This window comes from Castor canadensis, chromosome 9 (assembly GCF_047511655.1).
Source record: "Castor canadensis chromosome 9, mCasCan1.hap1v2, whole genome shotgun sequence".
In the NCBI taxonomy this organism is placed as follows: domain Eukaryota; kingdom Metazoa; phylum Chordata; class Mammalia; order Rodentia; family Castoridae; genus Castor; species Castor canadensis.
The window spans coordinates 68,467,497-68,491,965 of record NC_133394.1 but is presented as its reverse complement, the minus strand read 5'-3'; the positions used below and the strand labels follow the sequence as shown (position 1 = coordinate 68,491,965).

Sequence of the window (24,469 nt, the reverse complement as noted above, 5' to 3'; positions counted from 1 at the left end):
TGTTTTGTTATTATTTTATTGAATATATTACATATCCCTTTGGCTTGCACCTCTTCTCCTTTGTCAATGCCTATGATTCTCAGGATTGGTTTTTTGATGGAGTCTCTGAGTTCCTGCATATTCCTTTCACAGCTCTTGAGTTTTTGATTAAGAGTTGTTTTTTTCTTTAATATCTATTTTATCTTGAGCTCTGAGATTCTGTCTTTAACTTGTTCCACTCTGTTGGAGTGGCCTTCTACTGTGAGTTTTGTTTCACTAAAGGCACTTTTTACTTACATGATTTCCATTTGATTCTTTTTCTGAGATTTTCCAGATCAACTACTCTTTTATATCTTGTGTTGCCTTCTTTATTTCATATACCTCTTCTTTTATAGTGCCCTTTGTTTTACTTTCATGTTTGTTGAAGTCATCTCTGAGTTCATTTATGTTTCTGTGTGTTCACAAGTTTTTTTATTTGTGGTGTCTTTAAATATCTTGAGTACATCTTGTACTTTCTGGTTAACCATGTCTCATAGCTTCTCCATGTGTTTCTCAGTGATCTCTTCCATGATTTCCTCTTTGAGAGATTTTAATGGGCATTACTGGGCTCATTAGTGATATTTATCATTATTTTCTTTGTGTCAGGAACTGGGTATACATTTTCTTCTTTTCTCATGAAATCCTGCATTGAATTGATTTTTTCAGTAGTGTAGTTTCCTTCCCTTATTCTCCCCATCGATCTAATTGGTACTATGAAACTATGTTCTTGATTGACTACTTGGTGGTTTTAATTGCCTGTTTTCTTTCCCCTGATTTCATGTTTGTATTATGACTAGCTTAGTTTTTAGACAGGTTGAAGTGCTATTTCTGTCTCTGGCCTGGAGATGTAAATTAGCAATATCAAATTCAAAGGTTCAATGCCAGACCAGTTGTTTACATATTATATAGAAATCTCATTAGTGATAATAATTGTAGGAAGTGGGAGTTGGGGGGGCTATTGTTTATTTGGCTACAGGTCAAACTTGGGTAATTAGTAAAGGTGATGCCAAAAGGGGGAACTGAAAGAGTTATGGGGGCTGCTGGGTGTTATGCCCCTTGTGTGTGTTTATGTGTATTTCCACTACTGTAGTGGGGGATGCTTATGTCAGGGATTGCAGGGGGTATTTGGGGTGTATGGTTGGTATGGTAGTTGAGTCAGTAGGTGGTGAATATGTAGGAGAGAGAGGTAATGTGGTCACAGGTTGGGGAATGATAGGAAGGGAAGACAAATATAGTGAAAAGAGTGGATGAGAAGAGGCTGAAAGGGTAGTTGGAGGGGAGAACAATGGATTGCAGCACAAGAAAATGAGAGAAAGTAAAGTGAGTATGAATAGGGAGAATAAAATAATAAAAAGCTAATACTGCAAGAAAAAAAAACAGATACAACAACAATATGTACAGACTGCTTGGTAAAATTTCTGGACTTTTTGCTTTAGCATCCAGTCCTGATATTTGTGGTGGTATTCTGGGCTATGTGGGGAAGGGTGCTGCACCTCTGGTCAGACAGCTTGGGAGGAGATGCCTTTTTTCAGCATTCCTTGGTCTTTTGATCTGTCCATTACAAGTGGAAGTTCTGAATTAGTCTCACCAGATGACTAGCTTGTGAGCAGTATTTGGTTTCTTCTGTTCACAGGGCAGGTTGCAATTGGGACCTGAGGTTACTCCCTGCCAGCTTGTCCAAGGTGGTCTTATCTGTTGTTGTTTTCACAAAGAGGCAGCTGCATTGCCCTACCACTGCAACTCTGCCTGGTTAGTTCCTTCCCCAACAAGGTGGAGCAATTCAGTTTTGAGTACCACCCCCAGTCACACCAGACAAGCTCAGCAATCCACCATGGCCCTGTTTTGGGAGGATGGCTTATCACCCCACCTCCACTCTCAGCCTTTGTGCCTTAGCTCACCTCTGCTCAGTGATAGTCCTGCTTTTTGGGAAGTTGGTTTATCACACTACCTGGTTCTTAGCCCTTGTTCCTTGTCTTACCTTAGTTCACTGTGAGCTCATCTCCTTGTGCCACCAGCATTCTCAGAGGCAGGATCAGTTGTTCCACTCCACCCCCACTGTAAGTGTTTGACTACAATTCCTTTTTTATGCTTTGCAGTTTTGTTTGGGGGGGATTCAATATGCCCAGGGGTTGCTCTGGATAACATCCTCAAGGGAAGATTAGGGGAGTCACGTGCAGTGCATGTTGCTCACCTGAAGGGTCTGCAGGTTATGCAGGCAGCTTTGAAAGCAGATGATGGGGAAAACTGGCATGGCTCTTTTCTCAAGGCAGATACTTATTGGGACTGGGTTCCATCCAGCAAAGTGTAGGTATGCTTAAATGGGTTACAGTTCGGGGTGTTGCAGGGTTTAATTCTGATTGATGCTGTATCATCTACTCATTAAAGAAAAGAAACCTAGAAACAGCCAGGGGTCTTTTCCCAGGACAGACATGCCATATTGGCTGTGCCATGCCAGGATATTCCTGCTATTAGGTACACTTCCAAGCTGCTTTAAGGAACAGTCCTTGAATATATTGTGCTCCTAATGTATTGGCATTTGTTACTTTGGCTAGAAACAATCACAATTACCCAAGTGTATCTCCCACATCACACAGATTTTTCTGGGGTTGTGGAGTTCAGGAGTTTTGACTCCCTACCTTAGCTCTCATCTTGGATCTCCTCCAGATATAATACTTTAATAATTTAAAGTACACATACAGACACAGCACTTAGTGATGTACTTTTCAATGTTAGTGAGAAGCAGCCACACATACAGATGGAATATTTCAGACTTAAAAATGCTATTCAGGAAATATCTATAACACTTAATGAAATTGAAGCAGCAATAAAAAGTCTCCCAAAAAAGAAAAGTGCAGAACCTGACATACTCTCAGCTGAATTCTACCAGACCTTCAATGAAGAACTAATACCAATGCTCCTTAAACTTTTCCATGAAATTGAAAGGGAAGGGACACTACCCAACTCATTCTACAAAGACAATATAATATTCATTTCCAAACCAGAAAAGGATAGATCAAAAAAGGAAAACTACAGGTCAATCTCCTTAATGAAAATTGATGCAAAAATCCTCAAAATAATGACAAACTGAATCCAACAACATATCAGAAAAATTCACCTTGACCAATTTGGCTTCATCCCAGGGATGCAAGGAGAGTTCAACATATGCAAAGCAATAAAAGTAATACAGCACTTTAATAAAAGCAGATACAAACTATTTGATCATCTCAATATATGCAAAAAATGCCTTTGATAAGATTCAGCACCACTTCATGATAAATGCTCTAAGAAAACTAGGAATAGAAAGAATGTACCCAATGTTATAAAGGCTGTACATGACAAACATGTAGCCAGCATCATACTTAATGGGGACAAACTAAAACCATTCTCCCTAAACTCAGGAATGAGACAAGGGTGTCTACTCTCCCCACTCACTCTGGAATTCCTAGCCAGAGCAATAATGCAAGAAGAAGAAATAAAAGGAATACAAATAGATAAAGAAAGAGTCAAAATATCCTCATTTGCATATGACATGATCCTATTCCTCAATGACCCAAAAAACTCCCCCTCAAACTCCTAGACAGCAGAAACAGCTTCAGCAAAGTAGCAGGATACAAAATCAACTTACAAAAATTAGTAGACTTTCTATACACCAACAGTGAACAAATTGAGAAAGAATATAGGAAAACAACTCTAGTTACAATAGCCTAAAAAACCCAACAAATATGTAGGAGTAAAGTTAACAAAGGACATAATGACCTGTATAAGGAGAACTACAAACTACTGAAGAAAGAAATCAAGGAGGACTACAGAAAATGGAAAGATCTCCCATGCTTATGGACTGGCAGAATCAACATAATAAAAATGGATATGCTATCAAAAGCAATCTACATGTTCAATACAATTCCCATCAAAATTCCAATGGCATTTATCACTTAGATTGAAAACCTACCCTAAAGTTCATTTGGAAACACAAAAGAATACTAAGAACAAAGGCAATACTGAACAAAAAGAGCAATCCCGGAGGTATCACAATACCCAATTTCAAACTATACTACAGAATCATAGCAATAAAAAATCTGTTTTTGTGTTACAGGCACAAAAACAGATATGAAGACCAGTGGAACAAAATAGTGGATCCAGATATGAATCTATACAACTATGCATTTGGTTACCTTTTTTAAAAAAAAATTCTGTTTCTATACCTAAAATGTTATGAATTACATGAGAGTAAAATTGGGGAATGGTTTTGGCATAGGAATCTGTGGGAGGGAGTCTTGACAGGAGATAGTGAAGTGGGGACTGAATATGATCAAAGTACTTCATAAGCATGTGTGAAAATACATTGAGGAATTCCATTAAAGTTTTTAAAAGTGGGGAGATAAAAAGAGTAATACAGATGGTGAATTTAACTAAAGTAAATTATTTCCATGCAAGCATGTAAAAATCACAGAGAAACACCTTTGTACAACAGGTACATGCTAATAAAGAGAGAGAATTTATTACTTCTATTCTCTTCTGGGAAAGTTTTCTCATTCTAAATTTCTTTGTACAATGATGCTTGTAGATAGATAGATAGATGGATGTATATATATGTCTATATATTAGAAGCACAATTAAAAAGCACATTTCTCATTGCTTTTTAAAGTTAAATACACACTTTTCTATTGAAATAATTTATATTTTTCCTAGTTCCTAAAATAGGCATTAGATTTCTAAACAGAAAATTTCTCAGCCACAGAGCCATACATTATGTATTCAGATAGGTATAAAAAAACTAAGTTAATAAACTGAAAAATTAACTTGAATAAATTAGGAATAAACATTCAGATCATAACTGTAGCTTTTTGTCAGCAATATGTGAACCAAAGACAAAAATCCATTAAGGCAGTTTTTTCTGCATGTATACAGTACAATGTGTTTCCCCCAAACACATTCATTTCCATTCACCTTTATTTAAAATGCATTGCCAAGCTAGAATACAAGCTTCCTCATTAAAAACAAAAGAAGCAAAAACAGATGTCATAGAAAGTTCCTTTTGTTTTAAAGTTTTCCTTGTACCTAGGAACAGTATTTTCTTTTTGACTTCACATCCTCAGTGTAAGAAATTACCTAGACAATCATAAATAGGCTACAAAACATGCCGACTGTCAGGGTGATAGCTGATGTAAGGAATTATTCTCTTCTGCTGGAGTCAATTTGAGTGTTGGCAGTTTATGAAGAGGAAGCTGAGGGCTTTGGTGAAAATTATCATCCATCTCTGAGACTAAGCCTAATGTAACTGTTTAGGATGTCATCACAAAAGTGACAGAGGTTGGAGAGCTGTTTCAGATGTTCTTGTAACTGAATGTTAGGAAACCATATCTTACAAAGAGGTGTAAGAAAACCAAACACATAAGTATCCAATGTAGGAGGCACATCTCCAAAGAAAAACTGAGATGTTCCCAGTCTATTTCACAAAAGATTTAGGCACTCCTTTGCATCGCTGTACATCTGTGCTTCCATTTCTTGAATGTGATAGACGGGAGGCTCTCCTGTTGTCAGGAGAATCTTATTCAGTGCTCCCCTAGACATCCTTCCAGGAAGAATTATACTCAAGGGAAAAGTAATTCGTGAGGCAAGCCATGACTTTGTACCAGTAAAGTAATTGTCACCCTCAGCCCAGAATGTGTGAAGCACAGCAGGGAGAAGCTTCTCCTCAAGGAGAACAATGTAAGCCAATGTATCCACCCCTTGCTTTGCGAAGAGTTCATAATCAGCATTGTATTTCTGTTTTCTTAAAACGTTTAGTATTTTTGCAGGCTGAGAAACTGATACATCACCTCTTGGTCATCAGAAAGCTGTGACTACATGATATGCTTCTTATGTAAGAATAAGAAGGTGCTGTCTATCACATTGAGTTTCAAGGGTGCCCAAAACAGTTTGCAATAAAACATTTTAGATGGAGTACATAATGCAAAGGTGCAGAGCAGCTTTCCTTCATGGTTCTACCCCCAAGGACAGAGATGGCAGACACCCAGGCCGGCTCCCTCCACTTCTCTCAGTCCCAGATTGTGCTCCAACTTCCTGACTTTCAGAGACCATGTCCTCCTAAAGGTCCTGGGGATGCTAAACTGGGTGGGTTTTTACCTCCACCACCCACATGGCTTTGCAAGCTAAGAAAATGTGGAGCCAGACAGAGGAGCCATGATGCTTCCACCAGACCAATGCAGGGTCACACACCAGGCTGTGACTAACTGACAAAAGTGAGCTCAAGGCAGGCACTGACCAGAGTCCCAGCTGGCCATGATACCACAGTGCTGTGGGGAAATACATGAAATGGCTAATTTTTTTTCATATATTTTTTCTTGAACTTTCCACATATATTAAGAAACACAAAGTGGTAACCATTAAAATAGGATTCACTCTTCACCAGAGTTTTGTTATTGCTGCTATTTTTATTAATCTTTGTTTAATGTCTTCCCTGGATAATTCTTTTAGATCTACATTATTTTCATGTGCAACCGTGATAGTCTCCCCTTAGTTAGTGACCAGTTGATGATTGCACAGGAAATTGAAGACAAACTTGAACCAGTTTGTCTTCCAATCTTTGCTGAAGGTCCTTTGGGTGTACTGGTGATTCCCTGGGTGCTCTGGAAATTTACAACTTTCTTAGCCTTCATTTCCTGCTTGCATAGAGCCTTTAAGCCAATCAAAGCCATGGCTTGGCACGTGTTAAAGTTTCTCTGCGCTGTGCACAAAACTCTTTGGCTATGTGTGCCATACTACATCCCCAGAAATATGTTGCAGCTTCTCAAATCCTGCTGCAGACAATGCATTTTCCAGTTTTCCCTTTTCATATTTTTGTTTGTTTGCTTCTGTTTTATTAGTATTTATTTGTTGAATAGGGGAATTCATTGTGACACTTCCAAAAAGCCTTACATTTTAAATTGGTTAGATTGCCCCACCTTCTCCCCGCCTCCCAGCACTAATCCATTCCCAATCCACTTAATGCAATTGCAAGAGTTCTGTTTCATATTTATATGTATATGAAGCTTGTGAACCACATTTCCTCACCTTCATCTCCCTCATTCACTGCCCTCCTCCCACAAGTACCCCCACCCACAATGTACCTATTTACAGTCCTGGCTTTCTTTTTTTTTTCATTAATTTGTATGATCGTCTAACAGATTTTTATTACTATTTCATTTTTAATTTATTTTTATAGTTTTTACATTTACTTACATGTGTATACAATATTTGATCCCCCCTACCTACAGACAGAATAGGTTCTGCCCTCTCATTCCCAATTTTGTAGAATAAAAATCATAAAATATAAGAAAAACATGCTGTTTTTGCTAGTTTGTGATAAACATAGCTTTAAAGGGAGATTCCTTGTGATGTTCCCAAGTACATGTATATTACCACCCAAATTGGTTCATCTCCACCAGACCTCTTTACTGCTTCCTAGTCCCCTACCCATAGTGGTCCCTGCCCATTGAAGATTACTACATTCGTTCTTATACATTGAGCACTTCAACCACATTCAAGTATTTGTTTTTCTTCCCATTCTGTATCCCTCCAGTGTGCAGTCTCCCCTTAGTGTGTGACCCATGTCCAATAATGTTGCTGCATTAGTTTTAGGTCTATAATCTGCATGTGAGGGAGTAAATGCGATTTTTTTTACCTCTGAGCCTGATAAACTTCACTTAAGATTGTACTCTCCAGTTCCATCCATTTACTAGTGAATTACAAAATTTCTTTGTGGCTGAAAAAAATTCCATTGTGTATAAGTACCACATTTTCTTAATCCATCAGTACTGGGGTATCTTGGTTGTTTCCACAGCTTGGCTATTGTAAGTAGTGCTCCAACAATCATAGGTTTGCAGGTGCCTGTGTAATAACATCTACTTTGTCTGATATAAATATTGCTACTCCTCACTGGTTTTGGGGGCCATTGACTTGGTAAATCTTCCAGCCTTTCACCCTAAGCCAGGGTTTATTTCTGTTAATAAGTTGAGTCTCATATAAACAACACATGGTGGAATCTCCCTTCTTAATCCAGTTTACCAAACAGGGTCTTTTGATGGGAGAGTTGACTCCATTGACATACAGTGTTAACATTGATAGGTATGTGGTGATTTTGTTTTGTGGTTTCAGGATTTGATTGTGGGCAGCCAAGTCACTGCTACTCTCTGATTACTTGTTTTTTCTTCTCCTGCATTTTAATACTTCCAGTCCATTCATGGTTTGCTTTGCTTTCATCTTCTGTGTGAAAATTCCCTTGTATAATCTCCTGTTGTGGTGGCTTGGTGGCCATGTATTGTTTTAGTTGCATTTACTGTGGATTATTTTGATTGCTTTGTCAATTTTGAATGATAATATTTCTAGGTAGAGTATTCTTGGGCTGAAGTTATTTTCTTTCAGTGCCAGAAACACCTCACTCCATGCCTTTCTTGCTTTTAAGTTTTCTGTTGAGAAATCAGCTTTTATTTTGATGGGCTTACCTTTATATGTTACTTTTTTTCCTCTTACAGCCTTTAATATTCTTTCTCTAATCTCTGTGCTTGTTGTTTTAATGATAATATGCCATGGACAGGTTCTATTTTGGTCTGTTTGTGTCCTGGATACTTCCTGTACCTGAATGGGCAAATCTTCCTTGAGAGTTAGGAATTTTTCTATTATTTTACTGAATATATTTTGTATCCCTTTGGCTTGCACTTCTTCTTCAATGCCCATGAGTCTCAGGTTTGGTCTTTTGATGGAGTTGATGAGTTCTTACATATTCCTTTTTATTTGTTTTTTCACTATTAACATATTTTATTTTTTCCTTTTATTATTCATATGTGCTTACAAGTCTTGGGTCATTTCTCCCCCCTGCCCCCACCCCCTCCCTTACCACCCACTCCGCCCCCTCCCTCTCCCACCCACCCCCTCAATACCCAGCAGAAACTATTTTGCCCTTATTTCTAATTTTGTTGGAGAAAGAGTATAAGCAATAATAGGAAGGAACAAGGGTTTTTGTTGGTTGAGATAAGGATAGCTATACAGCGCATTGACTCACATTGATTTCCTGTGCGTGGGTGTTACCTTCTAGGTTAATTCTTTTTGATCTAACCTTTACTCTGGTTCCTGTTCCCCTTTTCCTATTGGCCTCAGTTGCTTTTAAGGTATGTTCTTTAGTTTCTCTGCATTAAGGGCAACAAATGCTAGCTAATTTTTTAGGTGTCTTACCTATCCTCATCCCTCCCTTGTGTGCTCTCGCTTTTATCATGTGCTCATCGTCCAATCCCATTGTTGTGTTTGCCCTTGATCTAATGTCCACATATGAGGGAGAACATACGATTTTTGGTCTTTTGGGCCAGGCTAACCTCTCACAGATCTTGTGTTGTTTGACTAAGTGTTCTTCTGGATTTTCTTGATTTATATTTATCATCTAGCTCTGCTATTCTGTCTTCCACATGTTCTACTCTGCTGAGTGGCCTTCCTAAGTGGTTTTTTTTTTTTTTTTACTAAAGGGACTTTTTATTTACACGACTTCTGTCTCATTCATTTTTCTGAGGTTTTTCCATTCCATGTCTTTGTTCAACTCCCCTTTTATATCTTGTGTTGTCTTCTTTATTTCATATATCTCTTTTTTATATTGTCCTTTGTTTCACTTTGATATTTATTGAAGTCTTCTCTAGGTTCATTTATTCGTTTCTGTTTCTTCTCATGTTTTTTATTTGTGGTGTGTTGAAATTTCTTCAGTACATCTTATATCTTCTGGTTAACCATGTCTATACCTTCTCCATGAATTTCTCAGTAATCTCTTCCATGATTCTCCTTTGAGGGATTTTTTTGTGGGCCTCACTGGGCTCATTAGTGAAATTTATCATTGTTTTGTTGTGGTCAGGAACTTGGTATCCATTTTCTTCATTTCCCACAATATCCTCTATTAAATCATTTTATTTTGTTTTGTTTTTGAGGAGTGTAATTTCCTTCCCTCTTTTTCTCCCCATTTCTCCAGTTGCTGCTGTGGAACAATGTCCTTGATTGAATGGTTGGTGGTTTTAAACACCTTTATTTTTTCCCTTGATTTATGTTTTGTATTTTGACTGATTTGATTGTTAACTAGGTTGATATGCTGTTTCTCTCCTTTGCCTGGAGTTTTAAATTAGCAATAACAAATTCACAGGTTCAATGCCAGACCAGTTGTTTATATATTATGTAGAAAATGCTTTGGTGATAATATCTATAAACAGTGGTATTTGGGGGGTTGTTATGATTATTAGGCTACATATAGGAATTTGATTAATTAGTAAAAGTGGCACTAAACAAGTGGGAAATAAAGGGAGTGGGTGTGAAAAGAGGTATAGAGTCTGCTAGGTTTTGTAGCACGTGTGTGTGTTGAGGTGTATTTCCACTGTTATATTGGAAGGTGCTTGTGAGAGGTATTGCAGGGGGCCAGTGGTGTGTATGTTTGGTATAGTAGGCTACTCAGTGGGTGGTGAGTGTGTAAGAGGGAGGGGTAATGTGGTAACAGGTTAGGGAAGAATAGTAAGGGGAGGCAAAGATCAGTAGAGACTGGATGAGAAGGGGCAGAACTAGTAGTTAGGAGGGAGAAGAATGGATTGTAGCACCAGAAAAGCAGGAAATGTGAACGGGGTAAGAAAGAGTAGGGATAAGAAAATATTTGTGGTAAAATTAATAATACAAAAAAAAAGAAAAAGAAAGAAAAAAACTATGTATGTCAACAACATAAAGTTCAGTCTGCTTGGTTAAAGTTTTTAAGTTATTCCTTTGGCATCCAATCATGATATTGGCTCTTGGTATCTTCAGTTTTGTGGAGAATGGGTGGAAACGGTTGAAGGAACTATTTTTATTTTTTTCCCCACTTTCTGTTGTCTTATAGGCTGTCCATAACAAGAAGGAACTCAGAAGTGTTCTCACCAAGTGACTGGCTTGTGAGCAGTATTTGGTTCCTTCTGTCTACAGGGCAGGTTGCAAATGGGGTCTGAGGTAACTCACTTCCAGTTCATGCAAGGTGGTCAGAGCTCTTGTTTTCACCAAAAAGCAGCTGAATTGCCCTGTAGTACTTCCCTCACTCCCACATGACCAGGTCAGGGATCCACCACTGGCCCCATTTTGGGAGAGTGTCTTGTTGCTCCACCCCTGCTCTCAGCCTTTGTGCCTCACCACACCTCTGCTAGGTGCTAGTTCTGTTCCTCTGGGATGTTGGTTCCCAACCCTGTTCTCAGCCTTTATTACTTTTCCCACATTCATTCTCATCCATTACCACTCCCAAATGCTTCTTTCCCAGGAAGAACTGATATCTGTGACTACTTCCAGCTCCATATTCTGTTTCACATAGATATAGCTTTATTTTAATTTTTCTTATAATTATGTTGTTGTACTGGATTTACATAGTGACATTTACAAAACTGTTTGCAATACAAAATAGTTAAATTCACCCCTCCATTATTCTCCTTTATCCCTAATCTCCCAATTCTTAGAATACTTTCCATAGGTCTCATTTTTCCATTTTCATAAATGTGTGTATTTCTTTCCTAATAGGAATTCAGTTGAGTGTAGATAATTCTCAACAGTCATATTCAGATCACCCCTTTCAAGTAGGATAGCCTCATATTTTCAAACCCTAGAGTCAGTTAACCACCTTCCCACCTTTTGTTGCAGAATGACCCTAACCTGGTGAGGCATGCTGACTATTGGAGATCCCCCAAAAGTCAGCTTCCTGCTCTCTTCAGTCAATATGTCTGTGGCTACAACTCCTTGGACACATTCTGGTCATCCTTATGTGACAGGATCAAAAATTTTGGATAAAGAAGCTACAGGCTGTTTCTTCTCTTCATATTTCTGGGTGAGGACTCCCAAGGCTGTTCCTTTATCTACATTAACAAATACGCAGAAAGGCTTCTTCAGGGAAGGTAGACCGAACACAGGGGTGGTGACCAGAGAGTGTTTAAGTTCCTCTATCATTAGAATTTTCTCTGTTTTCCAAATTAAGGTATCAGGCTCCTCTTCTAGTAATTGGGAATATGTTTTGGTTCTAGGAGTATAGGAGTCTATCCAAAGCCTACAATATTTGATCAATCCTAATTATCTTTGAAACTCCCTCATGGTCAGAAGCATGGCAGTAATCCCATCTATATTTTCTGGGTTTAGTCTATGTCTTCTGTTACCAACTAGTCTCCAAAATCTTACCTCTTCCTTTATAAACTGCTTTGTTTTTTGAGACCCTTAGTCCTTTATGGCTCAGGAAATTTAAAAGGCTGACTGTAGCATCAGTTCAAGTCTTTTTCAGTAAGTCCAGATAATAGGAGATCATCTGTACATTGTAATTAATTTTTCTGAGGAGGAAGGGAAAACTCTTCTAGTACTCATTCCAAAATTTGGCCCAACAACTTGGGAGAATCAGTGAGCTCTTGTGGAAGAACTGTCTATCAATACTGTTGTCTCCTGTTAGTTTGGAGATCCTCCCATTCAAAGGCAAAGATTTCCTTGTTATCTTGTATTAGAGGGTAGGCCCAGAATGCATATTTTAAATCTACCACCCTAACCCACTGGTAATCAGGAGAGATTCTAGTAAGGAGAGTATAGTGTTTAGGGACTACCAGGTGTTTTCTGTGAACTATTTGGTTGATAGTTCTGAAAGCCTGTACCACTCAGTAAGATCCATCCATTTTTCTCACTGTAGGATAAGAGTGTTAAAGACAGATATGCAAGGTTTCAAAAGGCCATCATTTAAGTCCATTCAGTATGAGTTTTAGACCCAACCTACCTTTTAGGGGAATGGGATATTGTCTTCATTGTATTTTTATATCAGGGGTTTTTAGGGCAATATGAATTGGGAGGTTTAAATCTCCCCTCTATTTCTATCCTTAGTCCAGATATGAGAGAAAATTTAGGTCTCAATTTGCTTCGTCAAATTTAAAGAAATCTTAAAATTGTTTTTAATGACTTTCATTTCTATACTGAACTCAGACATTAAGTTTCTCTCCAAAAGGTTGTTTCCAGCCTCAGGTCAAAGATGAGACTAACCCATTTTTCCCTGTCATGAAATTTCACTTGAGTGTGCTCAAAAACAGGAACACTGAATTTCTTTCTGTTTGCCCTGGAAACTGTGATCCATTCTGAAGAAGGACAGGCCTGGGACTTGCAGGGGGACATAGTGAGGTATGTTCTGGCTGCTGCAGAATGGACCAAAAATGTGATCTCTTTTTCTTCGGGTCATCAGGGGAATTATTTCTTTCTTCTTTCTTTCAGGATACTCCCACTTGAAATGTCACCATTTCCTACACTGAGAACATTGATTTCCTTTCTTTCCCCCTGGGGTCTGTGAATCCTGCCCCTTTTTTCAAGATTTTTAGGTGGGTTTGTGGAGTATGGATTATGAGAAGCCTATGAGAACTGGATAAAAGCAAGGCAAAATGCAGCTCAGCTGCTTTCTGAAGATGTTTATCTGTAGGCTGAGATTGGCACAGCTCTGGCCACAGAAGAAGGAAATGCAGAGCTGCTGCTTCTCCTAAATTGTTTAAGCTCAGAGAAGCAGATACACAGGTTTTTCCTGTTACAATATCATGCCCTCCCAGACAACTGCTCCACCCTGTTTACCACTGGCTATAAAAGATTCACTGAAGGAGGACGTGAGGCCTTTTGCTTTGGTGCTTTTTGTTTTTTTGACAGGGAAGTCTTTTGGCTTTTGGCTTTTGGATGAAAGGAGGCTTCTTAATGTGGGAGGCTTTGGCAGGGAAAAGAATTTCTGAAGGGAAAAGTATTGCTGCAGGAGAATTGTTAAAGAGGGGTTGATAGATAGTGCACTGAGAACTTTATACATAGGCTGTAGAAAAGCTAAGCTAAAGAAAAGCTACAGAGAACATGGGACAGTGCAAGTATGAGCACTGAGGCTTTAAGAAAACTAAAGAGAGATCATGGGAAAGTGCAAGCCTCCAGGAAAAGACTTTAAGAGAGGTTATGCTAAAGAACAGTTAAGAGAAAACATGGGACAGAGTGAGTCTAAGGAAAGACACTTTAAAGAACAGAAAAGAAGACTTTAAAAGCAAGGTTTTAAGGAAAGACTTTGGAAGCAAGGTTGTAAAAAATTGTAAAGGACTAAGGCCTTAAAGAATAGATACACAGATAAGAAGCAGAGTAAATGAAGAGAATAATAGAGAAAAGAAGCAATGAGGAATGTGGGTCTCCACCAGATCTCCCAACACACCTGACCCAAAATCTCTGTTTGTCTGTCTTTCCTATGTCTTCTCTGCATCTCCAATTAGGCCCAGTTAGTTTCAGTAATAACAAGGGAGTGAGAGAAAAATCTTGCTTCAAGGGTCGATACCCCACTTTTTGAGAAATATTTGTCCCTCAAGTGTTCTGTCTAATGGTGAAATAGTCTTTTGCTTTTGTTTTCTTCATCCCACCTCACATAAACCTTTTGGACTTCCCTCAATAAATCATTCAAGCTTTTAACTTTCCAGTTCTCTATCTTCTGCAAATCCTTAGCAATGTCTGCTCAACTCTTAGTTACAAAATTGAGTTTCAGCATTCCCTATCCTAGGGGATCTCTATATCTATTCCTGAATACTTCCTCATTTGGTCCTTCAGTCTATAAAGGAATTCAGCAGGTCCTTCATCTTTTCCCTGCTGCACATTAAACACTTTGGCTATGTTTTGGGACTATGGAACAGATTCCCTAATCCTTTTAATGGTTATGTTTCTTAGGTTCCCCATTTTTCCCATGTCACTGGGATCATTGTTATTACATTGAGGATCTTAAAGAAGAAATTTTCTACTGCTTCAGTTAACTCTGGGACCCAGTGGGTGGATGCTGCCTTTCCCATATGGCCCTGGAATCCCTACTTATAATTCTCTCCTCTCTCAATAGTAAGATTCCCAAAATTGACATAAGTTCTGTCCAGGTGTAAATTTGTGGGCCTAGGGATTGGTCAAGCTGGTTGGTAAACCCTAGTGAATCTTCTAAAAGGGACTTAATTTTCTCTTATAATTTCTGACCTCAGAGCTAGTCAATGGGAGCATCAACAGAACCAAAGTTTCCACCTCCAGTTGGGACTTCTCTGAGTGGATAAAAAAAGACTAGTACTGCATCTTGGGTGATGAGGGAAGGGAAGGTTTTGAATGTCCCACTGTCACTGTTGAAGCTTCCTTCTGAGCCCTGGAACAGATTGACCATGACACAAAAGTGAGGCCAAGGTAATTTGAGGGCTCAGAGGGGGTTTAGGTTGAGTCTCCAGAGACTCGTGATGGGGGCTTTCATCCCAATTTTGGGATTCCACCTGAGGAGCCCCTTGATTATAAGGGGGGTGGTAGGAAAGAAAGAGGATCCTAATTGGGGGCTTTTTCTTTGGCTCTGTTTTGTTCCCCATTCTCTAATCTTTCTCCAGTTTCCAGCAGAGAGCATATTCATGGGAAGTGGGCAGATGCTGTGGAATGATAAGGGCATCTGGTCCATGCATATATTCCCTTCCGTTCAAGCTGCATTTATCAGCTCCTTAGGTTTTTGCAATGACAATTACAAACAAGTGGCAGAAATGGTGTTTCCCTCTGTCTCTAGGTCTCTCTTAGGTTCTTGTTGTTCATGGTACTCACTAACCCTCAATTATCTGAGGCCAACTTAGTGTATTACCCTGGAAATACCCAGGGATACTCACAGAAGTCAGGTAGCCCATGAGGCCACTGTATCACTCTCACAATTTAGGCTCATGACCCAAATCATGCAAAACACACAGAGAATGAATGATTTACAGAATGTCAGTGGGGACTCTGGATTTGAGAGTTAAAGTGGGAGGTTATGTTTTGGGAGGTTAAGATGTGGCATGGAGTGAAGATTTGGATAAATATTGTTCATAGAGATGAAGAAGCTGGTACAAAAGCTTTGAAGTGGAGGTGAGCATGCTGGCTTCCAGAATCTTTAATCAGGCAGTGTAACAGAATCTTGCTAGGGCTGTGGATGGAGATTCAACCATGCAGAACATTATAGGTGATTGGGAAGAGACTGTAATTGATCCTGATGGTGCTGGGGGCCATGAAGATTCTCAAACTCTATGCAAGAGTGGTAAGCATTAGCCTCCAGAAATGGATTGTCAAAAATTAATCAAATTAAATTAAAATTCAGTTCCTCAGGTATGTGTGTCTTATTTCAACTGCTCATTATCTAGACATGCTTTCTCTATCAAACAGCAGAAACACAAGACATTTCCATTATCAGGTAATGTTGTGCAGACAGTGCTGTGCTAAAGAACATGTAATATTTAGGATTGAAAGTGTTTTGATTAGATGGTAACCAGTGAGGGAAGATCCCAATCATTCAATGAGATGGTGTTGGCCTATGCATGGCATAGTGCCTGGCAAATAATAGGTGTCATCAGGAATGACTGCATATTTCCATGACAGACCCCAGCAGCCAAACTTCAAAATAATCAAGGACTCATACAGTCAAATTCTTTATTGAATCATGGCTGGCTAGAATACTGTAAGTGAGGCAACTAGAAACCAGGGAATGGAAGTATTTGGGCTTTTAGCCACCATGTATCTTTTCCTAGTTCATTTCAGATTTGTCACCCTCTCTCTCTAATTTCTTTTCAATTATAAAATCTCAGCAATCCACAGAGTTCTTTTCAATTTCACATCCCCTGTACCTGTTAGAAGCCATGGAAAATTCTGACCAGCAAGCCAATGCAAGGAAGCCACGAGAAATTCTGCCACTGCACTTGATACATGTAGTTAGAGTACTTAAAATTAGCATGGGTGTTTGTGAATCACCCTAACCCATCCCACAGCAACCTCCCCTGTCCTTCCTTTCAGCCCCTCCACCCTACCTGACAGGGATCACCACTGCTTTTTATTGTGCCTTCCTTCACTTATGCTAAACTTTATCTCACATACTACATCTGAGTGTCCTCCCTGGATTCTTTCCACACAGGAAATCTTCTGACCAGAGTCTCAAGAGACTACCAGGTTGGATAACAAAGGCAAAGAATGACAGTGTGACTTTCAAGGCTGGGTCATAAAAGGTATTCTGGATTCTCATTTGGTCTCTTGAACTGGTTTCCTAAGTCAAAAGTTTAGATTATTTATATCAAATTTTTCTTCCTTTTAATTTATCAATTCAGTGCTATAAATTTTCTCCAAGCTCTTCTTTTGTTGCCTTTAACACATTTTGATGTTGTGTTCTCATTTTCATTTAATGGGAAATATTTAAATTTAACTTAAGGTTTCTAATTGATTCAAACATTGATACGTATTGTTCAATCTCAAAATGTTTGGGGAATTGCTACCTACATTTCTGTTTTTGTTTCTTCATTTTTTCAGTCCCATTTTTGGGGCTGGCACATCAGTGTCAGAACACTTGTCTAATGTGTATGAGGACCTGGGTGCCATTCCCAGCACTGATCACAAGCACACACAAAAACTATTATCCAACAACAATTTCTAAATTTTTATTTTTTCAAACTCTTGAGGTGCAGTTAGTTTACTGGGAATTTTTGAGCAATATTGGTAAATATTTTGATACAACATGTGGGCTTGCAAAGAATGCATATTCTGTTGATTCTGAATGCACTATTCTATGTATGTTAAGTTGATGCAGGTGATTGGTGATGCTACTCACTTCAACAATGTTTTTATTGCTTATTTTCATTCTGTGTCTATCACTTACAAAGATAGCAATATTTTGGTCTCCAATTTTAATATTGGATTTATCTATTTCTTTTTGTAATTATGTAAGTTTTTGCCTTATCTGTTCTATTGATAAGTTAAATATATGTTAAAGATTCTAATTACCTCTTAAAGAATTGACTCCTTTAACATCATGACTTGCTTCCCTCTCTGATCACCTATAAGTCCTTTTATTGTGAAGTTGGTGTTGTATGAAAGGAAGGTAGCTTCTCTTTCTTTCTTTAGATTTGGGTTGGCATGGCAGGCACACACTTCTGGATCCCTTTACTTATATTCTGTGTTTTCATATTTAAAGTACTTTGTTTTTGTACACAACATATTGTTGGGCAATGTTGTTTATGTTGTTATTGTTGATGCTGCTTAGTTACATAGACCATTCATATCTAAAGGGAATATTGTGTTTTAAAATAGCTTACTTCTGTATTTTCTACTTATCAGAATAAAGAGCCATAACCTTCATTTATACAGTGTTTAGCACTCACCAGAACACATTGTAATAATTTATGCTTTCCACTTCCTAGCTTTCTATAGCAATATGACATAATCCTAAATTATTGAATGCTCTAGAGGTATTAAATATATTATGAGTAGTTTTCTCCATGATTATTCTGGTATGATGATAAAAATGTATAACAGGTGTCCTTTGGCATTCTTTCCCTATTTTTTAGCATCACTTTTGTAATTATTATTTTAGCAGTCTCTGTCACACTTCTCTCCATATAATTGCTCAATCCAAATTAATGACTTTTAAAAACTTCTTTATTATAATGGTATTTATAAGTGAAAATGTGAAATAATTGTTTTCACAGTGTTTTTTCTGCAAGTTTCTCTCAGCACTTTGATGAAAATTTGATCTCTGAGGGAAATCCCATTTAAATGCTTGGATTACGTCCTCAAAATGTTAGGAAATTATTTGTGAGTTAGCTGAAATTAAGCATTATAAAATTTCTCATAATGGTGCATTTGTACTATAATATTTAAGTGCCTATTTTCTTTCTATTTCTCCCTGTAAATTTCAGAATGATTAATATGTCTGAATTAGCACAACATGGAACATGGGATTGCGGGCATTCTTTTTTAGCCTTTTAATCCAGAGTGCTGGAAAGACCACATTTTTAGTTTCCTGAGCCTTCCTATGCATAGGTTTGAAGAAAAATTAGTTCAGTCTGATGTTGAACACAGATTCAGATGTGTTTCCTTTTCTGTATTGGTACTGGGTTTAGATATATTTTTTTCCTTTTTATGAGGGATAGAGTCCGGTAGGTTCTTGAAATCTTCATTTTTTTCCTTATTTATATTGGAAAGTATATTGATTTATGACATTTTTTTTCTTTTTCCCTAGTGGAATGGTCAGTTTTTTGTTTGACATATATATACATATGTGTGTGTGTATACATGTATATAAAATGTTAGCATTTGCCATGTCAAAGAATTACTTCATGTAAACCTCAATATATTTTTCCCAAATAGTGAAGTATATTTGATGGAGCAATTTTATTTAAAATGTAGGTCTCCCATATTTGTGACATCACAGTGACAAATATATTAATGTGGTCACAGATTAATTGAGCAAGAAATTACCAATGAATCTAAATAAAACTTATACAAAAAGATATAAATTTAGAAGAAATATCCTTCTCGTATCCATTACACTATGAAAGAAAAATACATTGACATTAAGCAAAGAATAAAATGACATTTTTGAAATGGCAATTAAAAATATATGTGAGAAAATTATGAAAATTTACAATTGCATTTTAGCAAAAAAAAAGGAAAAAGAAAAAAAAGAAAAACACCTAGTCAGATAAGTTAATTGTTAAACCAGTCTCTTCTCCAGAACCTAAATTTCATTGACAGAAAACAAAGTGAAACCAATGTAAATTAAATTTTAGCTGGGTGTACTCATATTATTAGGAAACTGAAAATAGTGAAGAAGGTTCAGACATGTAATGGAAAACCCAAAATAGCATGGCTATATATCCATGTGATGGAGTGGGCCAAGATCAGCATTTAATGACCATATTCACATAGATAGACAGATAATATATAGAATCAAAATAACCCCTCATATGTCACATTAGGAAATACATTGATATGAATATAACAAAAATGAAAGACAGAGTGGAGGGAAGGCACTGGATGAAAAGGGTCATAACAAGTATAGTCTAGAAAAGAACAAACAAATCTTGAAAGTCATTAACATCATTGTTACATATATGAATAACAATGAAAGAATGTAGGTGAAGTATTATAAAATTTTCACAAGAGAAATATCTGTTAAAATTCAATTAGCATCCAACATGGCAAAGATGAGTGGAGATGAATTATCAGGATGTCATATCCTGCTGGCTGTAATCATAGTGCAGATTAATTTGACCAGGACACATTAGAATTTGAGTAACTGAGAATTCATGAAGAAATCTCCTAAGAATTAGAGCACATGTACTGAAAATATAGATTGGTATGGCTTAAGTTATAAATTGCTGGTAGAAGAACACAGGTCAAATCCAAGACAGAAATTAATTATGATGTTAATTTTTAAAATATCCTGTGATGAAAGAGGTAAAAAATTCAGTAATTTGAATGGAACAATAGAATACTGTGAAGAGTTCATAAGAGTGTTAAAATAATAACCAATATGAAATTCACTCCAGATCATAGAAAAATACCAGCAGACATAATTATAAGCACTGCCATCCATATACCAGAATAATCATGAAAGAAAGAATCTATATTTTTATGTGCCTACCTAAACATTTAACATTCTGGAATCAAAGTAAGGGAGTGCATAGCTGAAATTTAATTATGGGGTAAAGGTCAATTATTATAGTGGCTGGAAGAGGCTTAATAAACTCTATGGATATGAAGGTTATGAAGCCTAAATGGAATTACATGTTTCTGAAATCACACTGAAAAAGAATTATAAGGTGGCCTCAGGTTACTCCTATTAGGATTCACAGTTTACCTAAAGAAATATTACCTTATTAGAGAACCAAGTTTAAAAAGAAACTCCTGGTCATAATATAATCCAATATTTAGGAAAATATATTGAGATATAGCAGAAGAAAATAAGGTTGTGTAGTGACCAAAAATAATATTAATTATATATGCAGGCTGAAATAGAAAATTTGAAAATTTCATATTTAGGGAAATAAAGGGAAAACATTCTAGTCACAAAAATTAAGCAATGCTGAAGTACATACCAAATTCCCAAAATATACATACCAAAACCTGAAAGAAAAAATTTAAAGTAAAACTAACCCAGAAAAGGAAATAATATTTTCCCTGAGGGAAGAAAATCTGACTGAAATAATTTGTCTTTCAGCACTGTATTCACAAATGCTATCAGTAAAACAGAATATGGAGGAAGGTTCTGACTACAGTATCCTAGGCTGAGGAAGGATGTTCATGTGCAAGAATGGACAATAGCCAGAATATAATACAATTTCATAGAGATAAAATGAACTTCATGGAACAAAGAAAGAAAATTGGCAATCATATACATATACATATATGCCAAAACAAAAAAAACTAATTTCAAAGAAGACACAGAAGACAAAGTGGAACAAAAGTCCTTCAGTGACAGGGAAAAGGTACCATTACTACTCAAATTTAGAAAGGAATAATGAAATTTAAGAAGTCATTGAAAAAATCATCACCACCACATACCTGAATAAGAAAGAATTTCACAAATACCTATAATAATCAATGCAGAATTTAGAAGAGGAGGTTGATGAAAATCCAACAGTTTTGCCAAAGGAAAATCTGCATAGAAAAGGATAATTACAGATTGTCATAACTTAGCATCCAATCTCAGGGCCCATATAGGTGACCAGGACATCTAAGAATTTAGGAATCAGGGAACTCACATGGAAACTTCTTGAGAAGTTGAGGATATGATCCAAATATTAGGATGGGCCTGTCTAGAACATTAAATTTAAATTTTAAATAAGTAGAGATTGTATAAAAATAACAAAATAAGATATAACAAATTACATATAGTCTATAATAGTTTATCATAATTATCTTAAGAAATTAAAAATTAAATTGAATACTAGTGTATAAAATAGAATATTTTTCTCTGAGAGGTTGAATGATAAGTTTGGTAGACAAGTGTATCAGGAAAACTTAGAATGAAGTCATAGCTTCAGAACTTATAAAGATATGGACAAAATGAGTGTTATATTTTCACATGAAATGGGAGGGACAAGAAGAAAATATAATGCATATTTATATAGAAGGATAAAATTCATAGTAAAAAAAGAAAGAAAATAATCTCAATTTGTACAGTAGAAAACACATTATTTTGAGAATTGTAAGAAAGAAAAATTTCATAGGAGACATAAAGGAAACAGAAGTATTTATACAATGTTGTTGAGAAAGATATTTCCATGCACCTCCCCACGTGAACTCTAAATAACAAAAAAAGACTGCAATTGCAACATGTGGGTAGGGCTGTATACTGGAGAAAACAAAAGAGGCATGCATCCAGAACTCTAAGTAAACAAAGCCTGCAGGGTTAGGTGAGTGTAAAGCTATTCCTGAGATCTGCATAAATAAAGCCTGCAGCATCAGGAAGGGCCTGGGAGTGTGACATCTCGGACTCAGATGTGTTTCTGTTCTCTGAAATCCTAGGCTCAGATGTGTTCTTGTGCTCTGACATCTTGGGCTCAGATGTGTCCATGTGCTCTGACATCTTGGGCTCAGATGTGTCCAGGTGCTCTGACATCCTGGGCTCAGATGTGTCCGTGTGCTCTGATATCTCAGACTCAGATGTGTCCAGGTGCTCTGACATCCTGGACTCAGATGTGTCCATGAGCTCTGACATCTTGGGCTCAGATATGTCCTTGTGCTCTGACATCCTGGACTCAGATGTGTTCCTTAGCTCCAGCAACAGACGCATATTCATTGTTAAAAGGGGATTTGTCATGGTATTTCATCTGTGAATATCTTGTATTTTAATGAGATTAACCCCTTTATTATTCTTTTTTACCCCATCCACCCTACCCAGCCTTGGTGAGTTTCATTCTAACTTCACAAACACAGATGTAATGTACTTTGAACTATTGCTGTGATTTTAATTTGCAATTTTCCCTCATTGTTCGAGAATTTGAAGATTGCTCATGTCTGGATTACTAATGTGAATGTGAAATATCCATTTAAATCTGTGAAATAGATTTTCAATCTATTTAAAAAAATAAATAAATAAAAAATTAAAGCCTGCAGCAGCATGTGATTGGCAGTAGGTGGCAGGTAAACCCCAGCCTCAGATAGACATTCAGAAAGCTGTCTCCAGACTCTTTGTTTTGTTGTGTTTTTCTCTTCCTTTGATGACAAAATGACAGAACTAGGACTGGATGCTGAAGGACTAACTGCAAGTGTATTGCATTTGAACTTGACAATTTTTTTTGTTTTTGTTTTTGGGGTTTTTTTGTTTTTTCCCCTTTGATGAGACGACAGAACTTCTTTTTTTTTGTTTGTGTTTTTTTTTCTTTTATTATTCATATGTGCATACAAGGCTTGGGTCATTTCTTCTCCCTGCCCCCACCCCCTCCCTTACCACCCACTCCGCCCCCTCCCTCTATCCCCCACCCCCTCAATACCCAGCAGAAACTTTTTTGCCTTTATTTCTGATTTTGTTGTAGAGACAATATAAGCTATAATAGGAAGGAACAAGGGTTTTTGCTGGTTGAGATAAGGATAGCTATACAGGGCATTGACTCACATTGATTTCCTATGCATGTGTGTTACCTTCTAGGTTAATTAGTTTTGATCTAACCTTTTCTCTAGTTCCTGGTCCCCTTTTCCTATTGGCTTCAGTTGCTTTTAAGGTATCTGCTTTAGTTTTTCTGCACTAATGTTATAATTCGCTGGTAAATGGATGGAATTGGAGAACATCATTCTGAGTGAGGTTAGCCTGGCCCAAAAGACCAAAAATCATATGTTCTCCTTCATATGTGGACATTAGATCAAGGGCAAACACAACAATGGGATTGGACTTTGAGCACATGATAAAAGTGAGAGCACACAAGGGAGGGGTGAGGATAGGTAAGACACCTAAAAAACTAGCTAGCATTTGTTGCCCTTAACACAGAGAAGCTAAGGCAGATACCTTAAAAATGACAGAACTTCTCAAACACCAACACCAGGACTAGAGGCTAAAGGATTAACACCAAAATTATTAAGACTGAAACTTTATTGCATTTGAACTTGGGATTTTTAAATTATTATTTTTATCCTCTCTCTGTCTCTCTAATTCCTGTTTAGCTCACTGTTGATTAGTACACTATCTCTCCCATTTATTTCTTTGGCTGTGTGTGTGTGTGTGTGTGTGTGTGTTTGGTTTGGTTTTTTTCCCTTTTTTCTTTACCTTCTTTGCTTTCCCTCTTCTCTCACCCTTCCACTCTAGATATCACCATTATTATTACAAGCTAGACAATACTGAATTACACATACTACAAGGACAGTAACAATAGCAAGGGCAATGATGGGAAGACAGAAAAAAGAGGGAAACCATTTTCCCACCAATAATAAATTACTACAGGAACCAGATGGAAATGAAGAAAACAGATACCCAGATCCAGACCCCAACAAACGAAGATAAACTATCCCAAAGAACCCAATGAAGTCCATGAGAACATTCTGAAAGAGGAAATCCTGCAAGTAATCAGTGAGAATTTTATAGAGATGATACTGGATATGGTCAACCAAAATGTACAGGAGACACTCAAGAAATTCCAAGACAACAAAAATAGAGAATTTGAGAAAGCACAAGAAC

At 37.2% G+C, this 24,469-nt stretch overlaps 1 pseudogene; it reads right to left on the bottom strand.

The window, feature by feature from the left end:
* Positions 1-5,165: 5,165 nt before the first annotated feature.
* LOC109679281 (metaxin-3 pseudogene) lies at positions 5,166-22,594 on the bottom strand (annotated as a pseudogene).
* Positions 22,595-24,469: the final 1,875 nt, after the last annotated feature.